The sequence below is a fragment of the Nicotiana tabacum genome, chromosome 11 (genome assembly GCF_000715075.1).
Source record: "Nicotiana tabacum cultivar K326 chromosome 11, ASM71507v2, whole genome shotgun sequence".
In the NCBI taxonomy this organism is placed as follows: Eukaryota; Viridiplantae; Streptophyta; class Magnoliopsida; order Solanales; family Solanaceae; genus Nicotiana; species Nicotiana tabacum.
The window spans coordinates 87,691,477-87,710,970 of NC_134090.1; the positions used below are offsets into that span (position 1 = coordinate 87,691,477).

The 19,494-nt window shown below is 35.8% G+C and overlaps 1 long non-coding RNA gene and 1 pseudogene across 1 annotated transcript; one reads left to right on the plus strand and one right to left on the minus strand.

Annotated features, from left to right (window-relative positions):
• The first annotated feature begins 527 nt into the window (after positions 1–527).
• On the plus strand, positions 528–5,668 carry LOC142166311 (uncharacterized). The gene is made up of 2 exons (XR_012696630.1): positions 528–1,001; positions 5,083–5,668. It is a non-coding gene; the product is annotated as an uncharacterized LOC142166311 (long non-coding RNA).
• Positions 5,669–7,354: 1,686 nt separating this feature from the next.
• On the minus strand, positions 7,355–10,724 carry LOC107817852 (transcription factor bHLH36-like; annotated as a pseudogene).
• Positions 10,725–19,494: the final 8,770 nt, after the last annotated feature.

Sequence of the window (19,494 nt, forward strand, 5' to 3'; positions counted from 1 at the left end):
AGAACTTCTCACCTTGCTCTTGGGGAGACTCGAACTCACAACCTCTCGGTTGGAAGTGGAGGTTGCTTACCATCAGAGCAACCCCTCTTGTCTATAAATAGCAGGCTCAACAGCCATTATAAGTTACAAAAATCTTGAAAAAACATATGCTATATTTCACTTTCGCTTTCAATTAAACAACTTTATTTTCTCTTTTACATTGCTTTCATTTATGTCCTCGGAAACATTGCGCCTAGAGCCAGACTTGTCATCTTCTTGAATTTCAATATCTATGTCTTATTTTTAATCTTGTTTCTTTCAGTTTTCTTGTATATAAATCACATAACAAATTTAGCTGTACCATTTTAAGGGTAAAGAGATAATAAGAACGTTCCTTTTCTTTTTCCAACAGTGTTATTGTAATCAAACTGGCCTTGGGGAGAATATGGCATCTGGGCCACATCACAAATGAGCCCAAATCCGTATAAGTTTATTTTGTACAGATAATAGATTGATTTTTAGTTGACGGATCAGTAGTTTAGGCCCAATGTATATATATCATTTTATGTACTGCTGTAAATACTTTTTTCATTTTGGAAAATCAGAAATTAATCGAGAAGCTTCTCTCTCACTCTCGTGTACATTCTCCCCAAACCCTAGCTAAGTATTCATGGCGGTTCACAGATTTTGAAGCTTATTATGGTATCAGAGAGAGGATTCGTGTAGATCTCGCACTCTGCTTTCGTCCAATGGTAACCTCACGCAGTTTTGTGGATCTTCTCTCATCTTCATGTCATCTGTTCTTTGTCGAATTTGTTGATTTCTGGTGGGAGGAGTCGATATTTTGAAGCTGTCAAGCATTGAATGAAGGGAGGGAGGCTCGGGCAAGGTTGTCGGAGCACGTCCGCCGTTGTCTTTTCTGTCGAGGTTGCTTGCAATTCTTTTGAACAAAATCAAGCTCTCGTTTTTGCGGTTTCTATTAATTTTGAAGGTCGTTCTTCTTCTGGTAGCGAAGAATAGTGGTAAATATGACCTTGCTATCACTCATTGTATACTGTATTTGTTTTTTTTTGTCACCCTAGGGCTTTTCATGCATCTTTTCATATTAATTTGGCCTGATTCCGTTGTTTTCAATATGACTTTGAGCGATAGTACCATCTCGACTTCTACATGCTCCCCGGGCCCTTTGAGTCCTCCATTCATACATTCATCTGATATTCCTGGCATTCTTTAGTGCCTATTCTATTTTCTGTTACCTGATTTGGGGGTTGGAAAAAAAACATAGTTGCTCTATCAGCAAAGAATAAAATAGCATTTATAGATGGAACTTGTCCCAAACCTTCTGATAATGCAGCAGAATTAAAATTTTGGAATAAATATAATAACATGGTTATATCCTGGTTGACTAGTTCCTAATCTCCTGAAATTTCTAAGAGCGTTCAATATTCTGAAACTGCTGGGTGTATTTGGAAGCAGCTCGAAATCAGATATGGTACTATCAATGAGACCAAAATTTTGGAGATTAAGGAGGAGTTGGCTTCCACTTGTCAAGGTTTCTAGATATTGCATCCCACTTTAACAAATTGAAGAGATTGTGGGATGAGTTGGCCTTCATGTGTAAGTATTCTGTAAATCCTTGTAATTATCCCTTGCAAAGGGAATTGAAGGAGGACAAGCTATATCAATTCTTAATGGGACTTAATGAAATCTATATTAGTGTTAGGAGCAATCTCCTTATGAGATAACCACTTCCTTCTCTTGACATTGCTTACAACATACTGCTCAAAGATAAGAGTCAGAGGCACATTAGCTCTACTCCTCAAGTCAATTCAGATTTAGCCTCATTCAATGCGACTGCCAATAATTATGCCAAGTTTCCTCCTCCTCCTCCAAAACAACAATATAATCAAAGGATAAATTTTGATCAAAGGGCAAATGTTGATCAGGCCAAAGTCCTCATGTTTTGCAAGTACTGTAAGAAGTTTGGGCACGTAATTGATAAGTGTTACAAGTTTCATGATTTCCCTTTCAATTTCAAGTTCACCAAGGGAAGAAGAATTGCAGCAAATGCTACTACTAAACATGAGTTCCCTGGTACTGGGCATATTGCTGATGGTTCTTCTCACTCTGGTACTTCCAGTTCTTCTTAACAGAGTTTCATGTTTCCTGGGATGTCCATGGAACAGTGCAATCAATTGCTGACTCTGTTACAATAGTCTCATGTGTCAGATTCTTCCCCTCAGTCTAACCTCATGGCATCTGCCAATTTTGCTGGTACATTATTAACTGGTGTCCTGTTGAAGATTGCTATTTTTAATTCATGCATGCTTTCTCAAACAGTTAATCTAACCTGGATAATTGATTCTGGAGATGCTGACCACATGACATCTAATAAGGATTTTCTTTCTAATCTTACTCCTTTACATGTTCCTTATCTTGTGTCCTTACCTAATGGATACAGAGTAAAGGTGACCAACACTATTTCTTTTACTTTGCATCCATCTCTCATTCCGCACAATGTTCTTTATATTCTTTTTTCCAGCACAATCTTATTTTTGTGCACATGATCATTCAACGGTTTAAGTATTTTGTCATGTTTGCTTATGAATCTTGTTTACTTATGCCACATGGCCCTTCTCTTAAGAAGCCTCTGGATGTTGGTAAACCGGACAGTAGTCTTTACAAGTTTGTCTGGAAAAGACCATCTCAATCTCAACTTTTTACTGATTTGCATTCCATGAATAATGCTTTTTCTTCCTGTGCTGTTCCTACTTCTGAATTTGTCTGTAATTCTCTTGTTTCTAGTTCCATTTCTATTCCTCATGTTTCTGAATCCACTTGTAAGTTTAGTTGTCCTAGTTTACCAAATGTGTGCATTGTTATCCTTACTTGTAATAGTACTGAAATGAATAAAATTGGTGTGCTTCGGCATCAAAGATTTGCACATGTTCCTTTTGTTAGGATGAAACTTAATTCTGGCTTATCCCATTCTTTATCCTCTAAACAGCCTTTTATTTTTAATGTTTGTCCTATGTCAAGGCAAACTAGGCTACCTTTTCCAGATAGCTCCATTACTACTACCAAACCTTTCCAACTCATATAAGAGCCACTTGGACACATTTAGATTTTGGGGCTAGATACTTCCTAATTATTGTAGATGATTATACAAGAGCCACTTGGACACATTTAATGGGGTCTAAAAGCAATGCATTTCCCTTGATAAAAGCATTCCTTGCAATGGTCAAGACTCATTTCCATACTAAGTTCAACCCATTAGGAGTGACAATGTTTTAAAGCTGGGTTCAAGTCTTTCTGCCTCTACATTCTAATCAGAAAATGAAATAATTCATCAGACTAGTTGCTCCTACACCCCGCAACAATATAGGATGGTTGAAAGAGAACATAGGATCCTTCTTGAAGCATCTAGAGCATTGTTGTTTCAGTCTAATTTACCCATGCAATTTTGGGGTGATTGTTTGTTGATAGCCACATATATCATTAATAGATTACCCTCCAAACTTCTTAATGACAAATCCCCCTTTGAAATGTTGTATGGTAAGGTGATCACCTACTCTCATTTGAGGTCTTTTGGTTGTTGTGTTATGCCACAGTTTCTATACCTCACAGGGATAAATTAAAGCCCGGGGTTGTGACATGCATCTTTCTTGGATATCCATTTGCTAAAAAGGGTTACAGAATTTACAACTTAACCACTAAGAAATGTCTCATATCTAGGGATGCCATATTTTATGAATACTATTTTCCTTTCTCTCAGTCTAATGTGGTTCCTGCTACTTCTTCCATCTCATCTCCATGTGTACCTAATCCTACTCCTGTACTTTCTGATGTATATGTTGATTCTTCTGATTCTCCTCTATCTTCTCCCTCTTCTTTTCCCTTTGATACTGCAGATTCTCCATCACCTTCTTCCTCCTCTCTTCCTTCTACTGCTGTCGATCCCTCTTCCCCCTCTAGCATTCCTCATTCTTCCGCTGCCACTTTGTCTGCTCATTCACTTGTTTCACCTTCTATTCCATCATCTTTTATTCTTTCTTCTCATCTGAGAAGATTCCCCATGGAACATCATCTTCCTACTTATCTTCAGGACTATGTTTGCACTCTTCCCAAGACATCCACTTATTGTTCCCATTCCATTCTTGAGTATGTTGAATTCGAGCCTACTACCTATTCTCAGGCAGCCTTTATTCTTGCTTGGAATGATGCAATGAGGAAGAAATTTAAGGCTCTAGAAGCCAATCACACTTGGGATATTGTAGAGTTAAAGGCAAGAAAGCCATTGGTTGGTATTGGGTTTATAAGGTGAAATATAAAGTTGATGGTGGTGCAGAAAAGTAAAAGGCTAGGCTTGTGATTAGGGGTGATACACAAGTGAAAGGTGTTGATTTCATTGGGACATTTTCCCCTATTGTGAAGATGTCCACTGTCAAGTGTCTCATAGAAGTGGCTGTTAAACAAGAGTGGCCTTTGTTATAATTAGATGTGATAGTGATTTAAATGAAGAAGTTTACATGAAGTTGCCTCATGGTCTTTCAATTTCTGGCCAATTTGTTTCTTCTGCTCCTCTGGTATATAGATTAAGAAAGTCTCTCTATGGTCTTTGCAAAGCTTCTAGGCAATGGTATGCCAAATTATCTCAAGCTTTATGTTCTAGAGGTTTTACTTATTCTATCAATGACTACTCTCTTTTTGTCAAGGGTTCTCCTGGTTCCTTGACTGTGCTGGTTATTTATGTTGATGATATGATATTGACTGGTGATGATCTCAAAGCTATCCTTGATTTGAAGATGTTTTTACATGATCAACTCAAAATCAAATATCTGGGCACTTTGAACTATTTTTTAGGCATTGAGGTTTCTTATTACTCTTCTGGTCTACTGCTGAATCAAAAGAAATTCATCGATGATTTGTTGTCTTGAGTATGCCTATTTTGATGTTTCTTCTATGGTCTGTCCTTTGGAACTTCATGAGAAATTATCTGTTAATTCTGGTGATATGCTTTCCAAGCCTGAGACCTATAGGAGTTTGATTGAAAAATTGCTTTTTCTCACACACAGTCGCCTTAACATTTGTTTTGTTGTCCAGCATCTTTGTCAGTTCTTAAAGTGTCCCAGAATTCCTCACATGTCTATTGCTTTGCACATTTTGAGATACCTCAAAGGCACGCTCGATGTTGGACTGTTCTTTTCCCACTATTCTGATCTTACCTTGACTGCTTAATCCGATAGTGATTGGGCTGCTTGTGTTGATACCCGCAGATTAGTGACTGGTTTTAGCATTTTTTTGGGTGATAGCTTGTGTGTACGGTGAAATTAGAGGGTCCAATTCCTCGTCATCGAGGCACCTCAGAAGATCATCTTGAAGCCTCGAGGCTACAAGGCTATGGTTGAGGCCCCGACCTTACAATGTTGACCATGGCTATGGTAGAAATGGGAAGTTCCCAAGGTACACGACTAAGACTGACGGAGTCTAGTGGACAACCCTAACCCTGAATCAGGGTGTCATCTAGCTGTCCCATCTTCGCTTCTTTGTCATTAATGTATTTTGTACTATGTTGAGATTCCTCTCCTATATAAAGGGGATCCTTGTCATTTTTTAAACCCCTGTTGCTTCAGTTGCTCCACACGAAAAACATATTCTCTTGATATTATTGCTTCATTTATTATCTTCATTATTGTTCATCATTTATTGCTTTTCATTGGCAATAAAGAGCCTTCGTTGATTTTACTATAACTGTTAGCCATACTTTGATCACCTTCGATAGTTCCCAGTCGAGCTCCCGAATCGACCTCGATGCCCCGATAGTTAACCTATCAGTTTTTTCGTTACCACCCACCCTACTACCCCTCCACCCCACCCCCACCCCAACCCTCCACACCCTTTCCAGCAATTTTTTTTTTTTACTTTTTTACCTTTTTTTTTGTAATTTTAAATTTCTGTTTTCCCCACCCCCACCTGCCCCCCCTCCCCCTCGGAATTTTTTTTAAATATATTTTTCAGTTTTAGTTTTTTTATTTATCGATTTAAAGGTTCAAAATTTTACAAGTTCTAAAGTTATGAGTTCAGAGGTTTATGTGTTTGAACGTTTACGGGTTTAGAAATTATAAAGTTTACGGGTTCGAAATTCCGCGGTTTTGAAAGTTTAACAGTTTGAATGTTTATGAAATTTGTGGGTTCGGAAGGTTATTAGTTTGAAAGTTTAGCTTCATGTTTATTATATCTAAATTATTTATGAATACTCTTGAGAAGTCATTTTTCTTAAATTGCATTCCAAACACCGAAAAATGAACAAAATTACTACTTGTTTTCTAAGAAAGTATTTCTTGGAAAACATTTTGCACGGAAAATATTTTCCATTATACCAAACACACCTTAAATTTGATTAGGAAAGAAGATAACACACGACTAGTTTCTTTGTCAATTTTTTTTTTTCTAAAATTAATCCATCCACCCAGGTTTTAAACACCCTTGGTGGTAGGGGTTTGACCGGGACCCCTATCTTGTATATTATTAACAAAAGTGTACAATAGCGGGGGACATAACATAAAACCGAAACCTCTAAAATACATAAAGGATATACTACAACAGAAAGGGGAAACTAATTCCCTTCTACATATAAGCTCTCAAAACAAATAGGTCCTATGGCCATATAAGGATTCTCTGCCATCTGATTTTAAAATTGGGCATTCCAATTTTGTCCAAGATATATGCTCCTTTTACGTGACGAGGGAGCTCATTAATTTGAAAAAAGATCGTGGAAGCATTCATCTTCAATAGCACATACAGCAAATTTGAATTTCGGACTCACGTTTCAACTCTATAGACATTCGAGAAAATAAGTCAAATCTCTTCGATGTACTTTTTATTCAATAACAACAACAACAACAACCCAGTATAATCTCGTCAATGATGAATACAATAAATACTTACCCAAACCCGATGCAGTTGTAAAACCAACTAGCCACGTTTTACCAGAAATTGGAAACTGTTATTGACTCTCCTAAGTCCTATTATTCCAGCCAGAGGCGGATCTATACAATAACTAGAGAGGTCACCGGTACTCATAAAATTCGGCAAAAATTTAATATATGTATATTAATAGTGAACACCCTATATATAAAATAGATTTTTGGTTGAATCAAAAAATGCACTTGCGACCTTCAAATTCTGGATCCGCCTCCGATTCCATCAAAGCATGCAACATTTGAAGACTACGTTAGTACGTGCACAATAATTTTGTCTTTCTCATTGCCTACTAGTCTACTACTTTGTTCTACATCATTTATGATCTCTTGCAAGTCAAACATGGTAGGCTCAAAACAACTAGAAAATCTCATTAACTATCAAGCATTAGATGTACAAACCAGAAAATCTTGTTTCCTCACCTCTTTTATTAAATAAACTATAATCACATATCGTTCCAGAAACATTAATTACCTGGAAATGACAACTCGCCTAATTTTTAAGAGATCAGGGAAAGAACTACTCCTATATATGATGACCACATTAAGCAAAGCTGCAGTACTTGACATTATTCAATGGTTCTGATTTCTGATCATGTCATGACATTCATATGACTATACACATAGGCGGGGCTAGCTTGTAGTATGCGGGTTCGACCGAACTCAGTCACTTTTGCTTAAACATTTTATTTATACTAGAAAATTTATTTAATATATATAAATATTTAATTGGGAAGCCAGTAACTAAGACGAACTATGGGTTCTGTTGCAAATTCCGAACCCATAAACTTCAAATTCTGATTTCGCATCTAGCTGTACATCAATGTTGATCGCATCAATCACCTTCCGTTGCAGCGAATGAAGATTGATGCATTTCTCATCACAGGCCTGCAGTAGGATGATTAATTATAGGCGGTTCGATGCTCAAACAACAAATGGAAACCAAAAAAAATAAATTATTTCTCACTTTCTATGTATTCCCTCCGTATCAATTAGTTTGATTCAATAGAGAGTTCAAAAAAAGAAACTTTTGAACCTTCTAGCACTCGTTTGGCTATAGATTTTGGGTATATTTTTTTAACAAAAAAATTAAAAACACTGTTTGTTCATAGAACATGATCAGCTTTTGAATTTTTTTTTAAAAAAATTCAAGTTCCCAAAAATTGGTTTAGAGCAGTTTTTGGATGAAACTTTTTCTTTCACTCACAAAACTTCAAGTTTTTTTTCAAATAAAATGCATATTCAAATACAACTTCAACTTCCAAAAAATAATTTTCAACACAACTTCAAAAATTATTTTTTCAAGTTTTAACTAAATCTATGTCCAAATGCTACCATAGTCTTAAAAGCTTAAAGAGTACTCCCTCCGTCTCATATTAATAGTCATGGTTACTAAAAATATTTGTCTCAAATTATTTGTCATTTTAGAAGTTCAAGACAAAATTGATTGTTTTTTTTCCTTTTTACCCTTAGTAATAATTCTTCTTGAAGATAGAGGTAACACATAAATAAAATAAATATTCAATGAAGAGATTATATTTTAAGACATAAATAAGGGTAGAATAGTCTAATCCATTTCCTAATTAATATATTTTGTAAGGGGCGTGTAAAAGAGAAACGCATATAATATGAAACGGAGGGAGTAAAAGTTTATATGTAACTCTCAATTTAAGTGGCTATAAAAGCTTTTTATTAAGTATAAAATAAATAAAATAAAAGGCTAAAAGTTAAATTATTTTCAAAATGTGACATTCTTTTGAAATGGATTAATAAAGAAACTGTATCACATAAATTAAAACGGAGGTGTTTCGTCTAGACACAAAGCATAAGAAAGAAAAAGAACTTTTGATGCATACTAAAAATAACGTTAGAACTTTTTGTTTCAAATATGTTATGATATTTATATGGCCACACAGGAATGTCACTATGGGTACGTAATGAAAAGTTTAAAGTTAAAGAGTTTCGCACATTTTTTTAAAAGCAAATTAATAAAAAAAAAATTCATATAAAATAAAACGGATGAAGTATTGGAAGCGTAGAACATTTCATGAATAAAACCCTATTAATCTGTAAGTCATCATCGGAGGATTTCGATATATAAAGTAGATATCTACTGTACCTCGGATTGAATTCTATGGAGTGAGTTTTGATTAACTTTGGCAGAAACATCAAACCCTTCTTTCAGAAGCTCTTGTAGAATTCTCGAGAGGGGTAAACTTTCCCTTCTATAATTACCATTGATTAAAATCTCTACACCACCATTGCATGGACTCACTGTGACACAATCTGAGGATACAATAATGGAACTAATAATATCCAACCTGCCATGTGGACTTGAATTGGGAACCATTTTCAGCTTTTCTCTCTTTCTTTCTAACTCATTCATATTTGCCTGCAGTTGTTTGATATAATTCACTGCCTCATGCATGTGATCCGATACTGATCTTTTGCCCTAAATAAAAAGAAACCATCCGGAAAAAAAGAACCCTTGTTTAATTTCAATTAACCATATCCAATCCTTTCAAAAATAAATATCTACTAATGTGATAAACACCTTTCCCTTTTATTATTTTCCTATAATTAATTTTTTTCCATTGGAGGAAAAAATAATTACTTGCCATATATATTCGGATTAAGTTTCAGGGAAGAAAAGCTTAAGGAAATTAAGATAGATATACAATAAGGTGGAACTTATTTTGTATTGTACCCAAGAGTGGCAAACGGGCGACTCACGTCGGATATGGTTCGGGTAAAAAACGGGTAATGAAAAAATGGATAAATTATCTGACCCGACCCATCAACAACAACATCCCAGTATAATCCCACAAGTGAGGTCTGCGGAGGGTAGTATGTACACAGACCTTACCCCTACCCCGAGGAGCAGAGAGGCTGTTTCCAGGAGACCCTATCTGACCCGACCCATATATATTTAATATAGATAAAAAATGGGTTAACCGACGGATAATATGGGTAACCATATTATCCATGACTTCTTAAATATGATCACTTTTGGTTTTACAAATGTAAAAGTTAAACCTATTAGTTATCCATTGGTTATCTATTTTTTAAATGAATAATATGGTTTTTATTCATATTTGATCCATTTTTAAAACGTTTATTATCCAAGCCAGTTTTTAGTGGATAATATGAGTGGTTAACTGTTATTTTTTAACCATTAATCCACCACTATAATTGACCAGGGGATTAAGGTTGGTGGATCTAGGGGATTCCATGAGTTCAACCTAAATTCATTATATATATGTGCGCGCGCGCTACTACAATAAGATTGGATTTAGTCTGAACCCACTTATCCTAAAATTCTGGACGTGAAAGGGAAGGATAAGAAATTAATTGAGTATGAATATACCTTGACACACTGAAGAGGAAGGAGAGATCGGAGAGAAGAGTAAAGGGTAGTCATTTCTTGCCTTCTCTGAACGTTCCATATCTCTATGCATAACTTTTTTAAGCTTGAACTCATGATCAGTAATTGAATCTTTTTTATCTGAGTTACTTCTACTACCTAATACCCTTCTTGGATTTTTAACATTTAGGGGATGACTTGTCTCCAGAGAAGCATTATCCAAAATCAAATCTTGGGAGATGTTAGCCTTTTTGGCAAGGATTTGAGAGAATCTGAATTACCAACTCATTATCATCACTTTGTTGTAAAGGAAAAATCACAAAAAATAATTTCCAAACAATTCAACACTATAATAAAAGGTGAAGATACGGTTGTTAGGATTTCTTGATATCTTCAATGGGTCTCTGGAGTGCCATCAGTCCCTGCAATATTATCTTCATAAACAAGGTGTGATAAAGGACTGACCTAACTGGCCCCCCAATAATTTTAATCCATCTTTTGGTATTATTCTACACCTTCCGTCTCCATTTATATGATACTTTGATTAATTAGTTAAATTAAATTTCTTTATCATATTAACATGAAAAGAATTATAATTTATAATGACTTTTGTACAGTTTTTAAATATTTAAATTGTAATTTTTAAAAATTAAATTATCTTATCCAATTAAGCTTTAAAAATTAGTCAAACTCTAGAAAGAGAAAAAATGTAATCTCACTTGAGACGGAGCTACTACCTAATTATTTATTTGTCGTTTATTTTTTCCTATATTCTATTATTTTATATGAAATCTTTAACAAGATTACTCAAAAAAGAGCCTCCAAAATTAAAAATTTCATAAAAAAAAAAGCATCTCTCTTAATCTCAAATATTTTATTTTATTTTTCTTTCAAAATCAAAAAACTTGGGTCTTGATAAAAATTTTGGATTGAGATCAAATTTAATTTTTATAATTATTTTATTATAACATAAAATTTGTGCTATTCTATAATTGTTAAATACAACTTAAATCTCTTTACAAGTATTAAATTATGATGAATAGTTTACAAGTATTGCCTAGAAGAATAAGAGATTTATTATTTTAATTTTTGGGATCTTGTAATTTATCTAATTCTTCATTTACTCATGGGGTATAATTTATCTATTGAAGATATTTCTTTTATTTTCTTATTGAAGATGTTATTTTACCGGTGCAAATTTATTTTTAGCATACCAAAAAGATGTAGTTTCTTGGTGAAAATATTAATTTAACTTGTGTTGTTAATAGTGTCCTCACTGTTACCCATTTACACTAGTATTAAATGCTTATTGCATTATTACCTGAATTTAGTTCACTTGAAGTATTCAAACTCCAACTCCATCAATATTATACTTCATTCGTGTATTGGTAAAAATAAATATTACAAGTAGATTTATTTGAATGGCTGATATGACAAGACATGTGGATCATTGAAAAAGTGACAGCTGGAGAGATGCATTAAAAGAGGCACGAGTCGTAATAGATACGAGCAAATCACCCACGAGAGGAGAAGATATAGTCGTTCAAGTTTAAATGGTTACATGAAGAGATACTGGCGGAATGAATCAAGATAGTAAAAAGGAAAGATTCATGAATCGGCAATTAATGAGAGTGAATGATCTCAAATGTTATAGAATCTTCATGAACAATTACGATTACCAATTATAACATCTCATTAATATCATTAGTGCTCATAATAATTCGGTCATAAAAGGGAAAAGACGTTGTACTCATAGATTCCTATAAAAGGGAAAGAGATTTCATTTGTACAAACACGTTCTGATTATTATTGGAATACAATTATTTTCTTTTGCTTTTTATTGATTACTTTGCTATTTTATATTCTAATTTCCTTTCTTATTGCGAGAATATTGAATTTCTTGATAATCAGTAGCCCGGGTACTTCTAAAAATAGGCTTTGACCGAAATTTCTATTTTTTGGTTAAACAAATTGATTCTGTTAACGGAAATCAGATAATTTTTTCACTTTTCAAATTCATTTTTCTATTAAAAAATCATGTCGACTGCTAATGACAACAACCAACAAAACCAACAAAACCAGCAAGACCAGTTGAACCAACAAAATCAACAAGAGAATGACACTCCAATCCCTTCACCCCAAAATTTTCCTCGACACTCTCGAGAAAACTCACATGACAGATCAACATTACATGTGAATAACCAACAAGGGGAAGAGCAAATTGTTGATGATGCATTGAAACAACTAATTGCAGAACGTACGTGAACAATGCTCTTCAAGCTTTCGTTAGTGGATTACCAACTGTACCACCGATTGCGCCTCCGAAAAACACCGCAACCGTAGAGAATTCACACTCAGGACTCGCCAATTCGGGCAGAGGATGAACTCCCAGCGAATCTCGAGATGGAAGGTCAGGTATCCCAATTAATTCTGATTTACAAAATTTAGTACTAATTTTGTAGAAGCAGCTCAAGGAGCAGAACGAACGCATAGAGCAGATACCTCGTGTTCCACCCGTAATTAAAGGAGTGGATATTGATAAATATTATCAACAACCCTGGAAGCCAAGTGCCGCTCCCATGCCGATTCCAAAAATGATTAAGATGCCCGATATCCCTAAGTATGATGGGACAACCGACCTACGAGATCATGTAACTGCATTTACGACTGGCGTGAAAGGCAACGACCTGACCAAGTAGGAGATTGAATCAGTGCTGGTCAAAAAATTTGGTGAAACACTCACAAAGGGAGCACTAACATGGTATTCTCTTTTACCTGAAAATTCTATTGATTCTTTTGCTGAGCTTGCGTATTCATTTATAAAAGCACACTCGGAAGCTCAAAAAGTCGAAAAAAGGATGGAAAACATCTTCAAAATAAAACAAGGAGATACATAGCTACTCAGGAAATACGTGGATAGATTCCAGCGTGAAAGGATGATATTACCACGTGTACATGATAATTGGGCGGCTATGGCATTTGCAAGTAACCTAACTGAAAAAATCTCAGAAGCCACGAGGAGACTCAAAGAAAGTTTACAAGAATTCCCTGCAACAACTTGGAATGATATTTACAATAGGTATAGCACGAAGCTGCGGATAGAGGAAGATACTATCACTCAGTCATAAGGGATGAAAGGGTAAGTTCTAGACGACCAGAAACTGAAAAAAGTTCCGGTAAGAACAAGTACGAGCCTTACATGGCACCAGCAGGAAGGGATTCACGATCTAAACAGGAGAACCCGGGGTACGGTTCCAGATTAAGGGACAGAGACACGGGTTCCTCACCCAAGTTTGGAAAGAAGTGAGACACACGGTAAAATGACAGAAGTACAAAAGCAAAGATTGGCGGTTACAGTTTCAATGTTAGCACATCTGAGTTAGTAGCTGTTTTAAGAAGCATGGAAGATAAGGTGCAGTGGCCAAAAGAAATGAGATCGAACCCCAACAGAAGAAACCCAGATTTCTCGTGAGAGTTTCATAATGATCACGGTCATAAAATAGCAGAGTGCAGATTATTACAAGGTGAGGTAGAGCACTTGTTAAAGCAAGGTTACTTAACCGATTTGTTTAGTGAGAAGGGCAAGCAAGCATATATGAAGAATAGACATGAGCCACCAAAACCTCCATCACCAAAAAGAACGGTTAATGTCATAAGCGGAGGGGAAGAGGTCAATGGTGTGACATATACGACTGCAAAAAAGGTGTCAAAAATCACAGCCACCCACGGAAAGCGAGTTATCCAAGTATTGGAACAAGACAGTATACCATTTGATGATGCAGATGCAGATGGCGTGCTGATCTCACACAATAATGCACTGGTAATATCTTTACTTGTACATGATACTAATGTGAAATGAGTTTTGATTGATCCAGGTAGCTCTATAAATATCATTCTCTTAAGAGTGGTAAATGAGATGCAAGTTGATGACAAATTGGTACCCAAAGCACGTACCTTATCTGGATTTGACAATTCAAGTGTTGTTACAAAAGGGGAGATAATACTCACCACATTCGCATAAGGAGTAGTCAAAGATACGAAATTTCAAGTAATAGATATGGACATGGTGTACAATATGATCCTCAGTAGTCCTTGGATTCACAAGATGGATGTTGTTCCGTCTACTTTACATCAGATTATTAAGTTCCCTTCGCAGTGGTGATCAACAAGCTTCTAGAAGTATCAATTCAGTGGTAGATTCAAGCATACAAAATGATGTTGCAGATGAAAAATAGCAATTACAGAATTCAGTTGAGGAATTAACAACTCAAACCTCAACTGAAGACGGACAAACGGATGTAGACTCAAGGCCTGATACTGTTCAAGAGCCAGAAGAGAATGAAAACATCAAAACAACAATTGAGGAACTCAGAGCGGTGGTGCTATTTATACATTGGCCGGGCAAAAAAATTTACATCGGAACTAACCTGAGCCCAAAGATAAAAGGTAATTTAATTGAATTCTTAAAAGCTATGCAGATTGCTTTGCTTGGTCACATTCAGATATGACAGGTATACCACTGGAGGAGATGACCCATAAGCTGAATGAAGATCCAACGTATCCACCTATCAAACAGAAGAAAAGGAAGAAAGGATCCTTCAAAAACTAGGTGATTCAAAATGAGGTAAAAAACTTTTAAAAATCGGGTCTATCCGTGAGGTAAAATATCCTAATTGGATAGCTAATACTGTAGCAGTACCCAAAAAGAATGGTAAGTGGTGAGTTTGTGTAGACTATATTGACTTGAATAAAGTTTGCCCTAAAGATTCTTTTCCTTTACCATACATAGATCAACTAATTGATGCTACTGCAGGGAACAAATTGTTGAGTTTTTAGATGCCTATTCAGGATATAGTCAGATAAAAATGGATCCTTCAGATGAGGAAAAAACTTCTTTTATTACAGACAGGGGGACTTACTATTATAAAGTTATGCCTTTCGATCCAAAGAATATTGGGGCCACGTACCAGAGGTTAGTAACAAAGATGTTTCAAGAACATATGGGAAGAACCATGGAAGTCCACATTGATGACATGCTAGTCAAGTCAACACAGGCAGGGGATCACATCCAACATTTGTCAGATACTTTTCAAATTCTTCGCAAATTCAATATGAAGTAAATCCCGAAAAATGTGCAGAGGATATACTCACAAGCAAAAAAGAAGTGCAGAGGATGATAGGTAGGATAGCAGCATTGGGAAGATTTATTTCTAAATCTTCGGAGAAAAACTTTAAGTTCTTTTCAGTGTTGAAAAAGCAAAGCCAATTTGAGTGGACTGAAGAATGCCAACAAATGCTCAAAAATCTAAAAACATACTTGTCAAACCCACCGTTGCTGGCTAAACCAAAGGACGGTGAAAGGCTACTCATATATCTCGCTGTATCAGAAATGGCGGTAAGTGCATTGTTAGTTCGAGAAGATAAAGGTAAACAATCTCCAATTTATTATGTTAGTAAGTCCTTACTGGATGCTGAAACTCGATATCCTCATTTAGAAAAACTTGCTTTAGCACTAATAATGGCATCTAAAAAATTAAAGCCTTATTTTCAATGTCACCCTATCTCTGTAGTGACCGCTTACCCCTTACGAAATATATTGCATAAGCAAGAATTATCAGGTAGATTAGCCAAGTGGGCCATAGAACTAAGTGAATATGATATCACATATCAACCTAGAACTGCGATAAAATCACAGGTTTTGGAAGATTTTGTGATAGACTTTAGCCCAGGGATGGTAATAGAAGAAGAAAAGGAACTGCGAGTATTTAACGGGTCTAATCTAAGTACTTGGATTCTATTTACTGATGGCTCTTCAAATGTTAAAGGAGCGGGTTTAGGCATTATTCTATTCCCATCTTCGGGAGAAACTATAAGGCAAGCCATAAAGTGTCATCCCATTACTAACAATGAAGCAGAGTATGAAGCTGTAATTGCAGGTCTAGAATTGGCACGAGAGCTCGAATAAAGCAGGTGATAATTAAAAGAGACTCGTATCTTGTAGTTAATCAAATGTAGGGGACTTATATAGCTAGAGAGGCGAGGATGCAGCAATATTTGGAAAAGCCACGAGATTTGATAAGGCAATTCCAATCTTGGAAAATCATACAAATACCCAAGGAAGAAAATGTCAAAGCAGACGCATTGGCTAATCTTGCATCTGCTGCAGAAGTGACAAATGAAGAAAATGCTTCAGTAATACATTTATTTCATTCGGCACTCGATCAAGATAAAAATGAGGTAAATTTAAATAATTTAACTTGGGATTGGAGAAACGAGATCGTTAATTTTTTGCTTACGAGATTCTACCTGAAGATAAGAAAAAGGCTCAAGCACTTCGATGAAAAGCTGCGCATTATTATTTGGATCGAGGTAACTTATATCGAAAGATATTTGGTGGACCTTTAGCAAGGTGTCTTGGACCTGCTCAAATAGAGTATGTGATGAGAGAAATACATGAAGGACACTATGGAAATCACGCGGAAAGAAGATCCTTGGTAAAAACTCTAATTAGAGCAGGATATTATTGGCCAAAAATGGAAGAAGAGGCGGAAAGTTTTGTGGCCAAATGTGACAAATGCCAATGATATGGTAACAACATCCATCGTCCAGTGGAGTTATTACATCCGGTTATTGCACCATAGCTTTTTATGAAGTGGGGGATGGATATCATGGGTCCACTACCACAACCCAAAGGAAAGGTATGATTTTTACTAGTGCTAACTGATTATTTTACCAAGTGGGTAGAAGAAGGTGCCTTTAAATAGGTACGGGAAAAAAGAAGTCAAGGACTTCATTTGGTGAAACATCATATGTCGGTTTGGGGTTCCAAAAGAAATCGTGTATGATAACGGCCCGCAGTTCATAGGTGCAAAAATCACAGAATTCTTTCAAAGTTGGCAAATTAAAAGGATAACTTCAACACCTTATCATCCCATGGACAATGGACAATATGAATCAACAAACAAGGTTATTATTAATAACTTGAAGAAAAGGTTAGAGGAGTCAAACGGTAAGTGGCTAGAAGTGCTACCAGGAGTTTTATGGGCTTACCGAACAACAACAAAAATAGGTACGGGAGAGGCACCATTCTCACTTATGTATGGTGTTGAATCCTTAATTCCAGTTGAAATAGGTGAACCAAGTACGATATACACCCAAGCAACCGAAGAGTCAAATGAGGAAGAGATGCGAATAAATCTTGATTTGCTTGAAGAAAGGAGAGAAACAACCTTGATAAGGATGGCAACACAGAAGCAAATTATTGGGCGATATTACAACCGGAAAGTTCATCTTAGGTACTTCAAGATTGGAGACTTCATACTCAAGAAATATTTCAAACAACGAAAGCAGCCAATGCAGGAAAGTTGAGCCCAAATTGGGAAGGACCTTACAAGATTCGAGGTATTGCAGGAAATGGTGCATATGAATTGGAAACAATAGACGACAAAGTACTCCCATAAAATTAAAATGCTTTTCATTTGAAGAAGGATTACTTCTGAAAGGAAAAACTCCCGGTCAGGTATCATTTATGCAAGGTTTAAATTTATTCTTTTTTAATTGCACTAACCATTTTAGATGATAGACACAAAGCCAGCCCACACCAAATGATGAACTTAGACCTATAAGACACGCGGGATGCAAAATTATCCCCAGTCTAGGTTACAACCTTTCTGATGGAAATAAAAAGGGTTAAGTAGTCATTATCTAAAATTATACCTCCGAGTCCCGTATGTTTTTCCTTTTCAGGAAATGGACCACGTGGAATGAATAATCATGTGCTTGAGATTTCATACTTCAAATCTCTAACACTTGAGGGACTATATATATATATATGGAAGGCAAAGAAGACTAGAAAACTTAGGATTCAAGTCAAGCCTGAGGTAATCTACCCAACAAATCGAAAGTTAAGAGCAAGCGAATCAAGAGCCAAAAATTCAAGCATGATTCAAAAACTATGATGAAGTATACACTCGCAGATGTAAATTACAAAATCTTATGAGTATCTAGGTTAAAGGCAATATTTAGTCGTGGGTTGCAAGATATACCCTCCAATTTTGTAAAATCTGTTATAAAGAAAGCAGTTATGAAAGAGTTGTAGATGTTATTCAAATACATGTAAAGTATACAATTTGAAAGTTCAAGAATACAAAATTTCTTCAATTTATTCTAAGAAATATGTATGTTCCTACTTCTTCTTTCATATGTTTACACCAATATGAAGTTGAGAAGTCTTCTTCATTAAGTGTCGTATATAAAAGGACCCTCTTTTATAATTTGTGCTTATTCAAAAGAGTCACGAAACATTATTAATGCAAAGTTAAATAACAAAGGGTAAAACAAAAACTCAAACATTAAAATAGGCGAAAAATAAAGCCCAAACTTATAATATAGGAATGGGGTAAACCGCTAAGAGAGTAGAACATAAACTCAAAATAAAGCTATTTTAAGAGTTAGACAAAAACTTAGTGCTATTATAAACTTGGTTAAAACTAAGTATAAAACTTAGTTCCAACCTGATTACTTGATGCTAAAACCCCAAAACAGACTAGGGGTAAAACTTTTCAAACATTACTAAACCCCCAAATAGGACCAGCAGTAAACTTCCAAACATTCCACCAATTTAAAAAAATGAAGCAACGCTTCAAACTTTTCAAAATTTCACTGTGGGGCAGAATCTGAACCAGTAGGATGAAGAATGGCATCATCGGTAGTAGGAGAAACAACTTGACCAAAAGGAGATTGAACAGTAGCTTCACCAGGAGTAACTTCATCACCCTCGGGAATGTCAACCGCATGTGAAGAAAAGCTCTAACTTTTTTGGGTTTTCTCAATAGTTTCTTTAATCTTTGCAATCTCAGCAGCTAATTCAAAGCCTTCACGTCTTGCCTCCATTAAAGTATCATGGCGCGTATTCAAGAAAGCCCAGCTAACTTCAACAACGGCCTTATCTTCAAGGACTTCATAATCTCTTTCCCACTGCTCAATCTCACTTCTTAGCTCTTCCTTCTTAGTTAAGGCAGCATCATAAGAATCCTGTAAGGGGGCAAGTGAACTCTCTAAAAATTGAACTCTGTTAGAAGACACTCGGAGATCCTTTTGAGCTTGGGTGAGCGTTTGAACAAGCTCCCCGACATAAACTTCTTTCTGGTTCAGTAGTTCCTTCAGACCCCT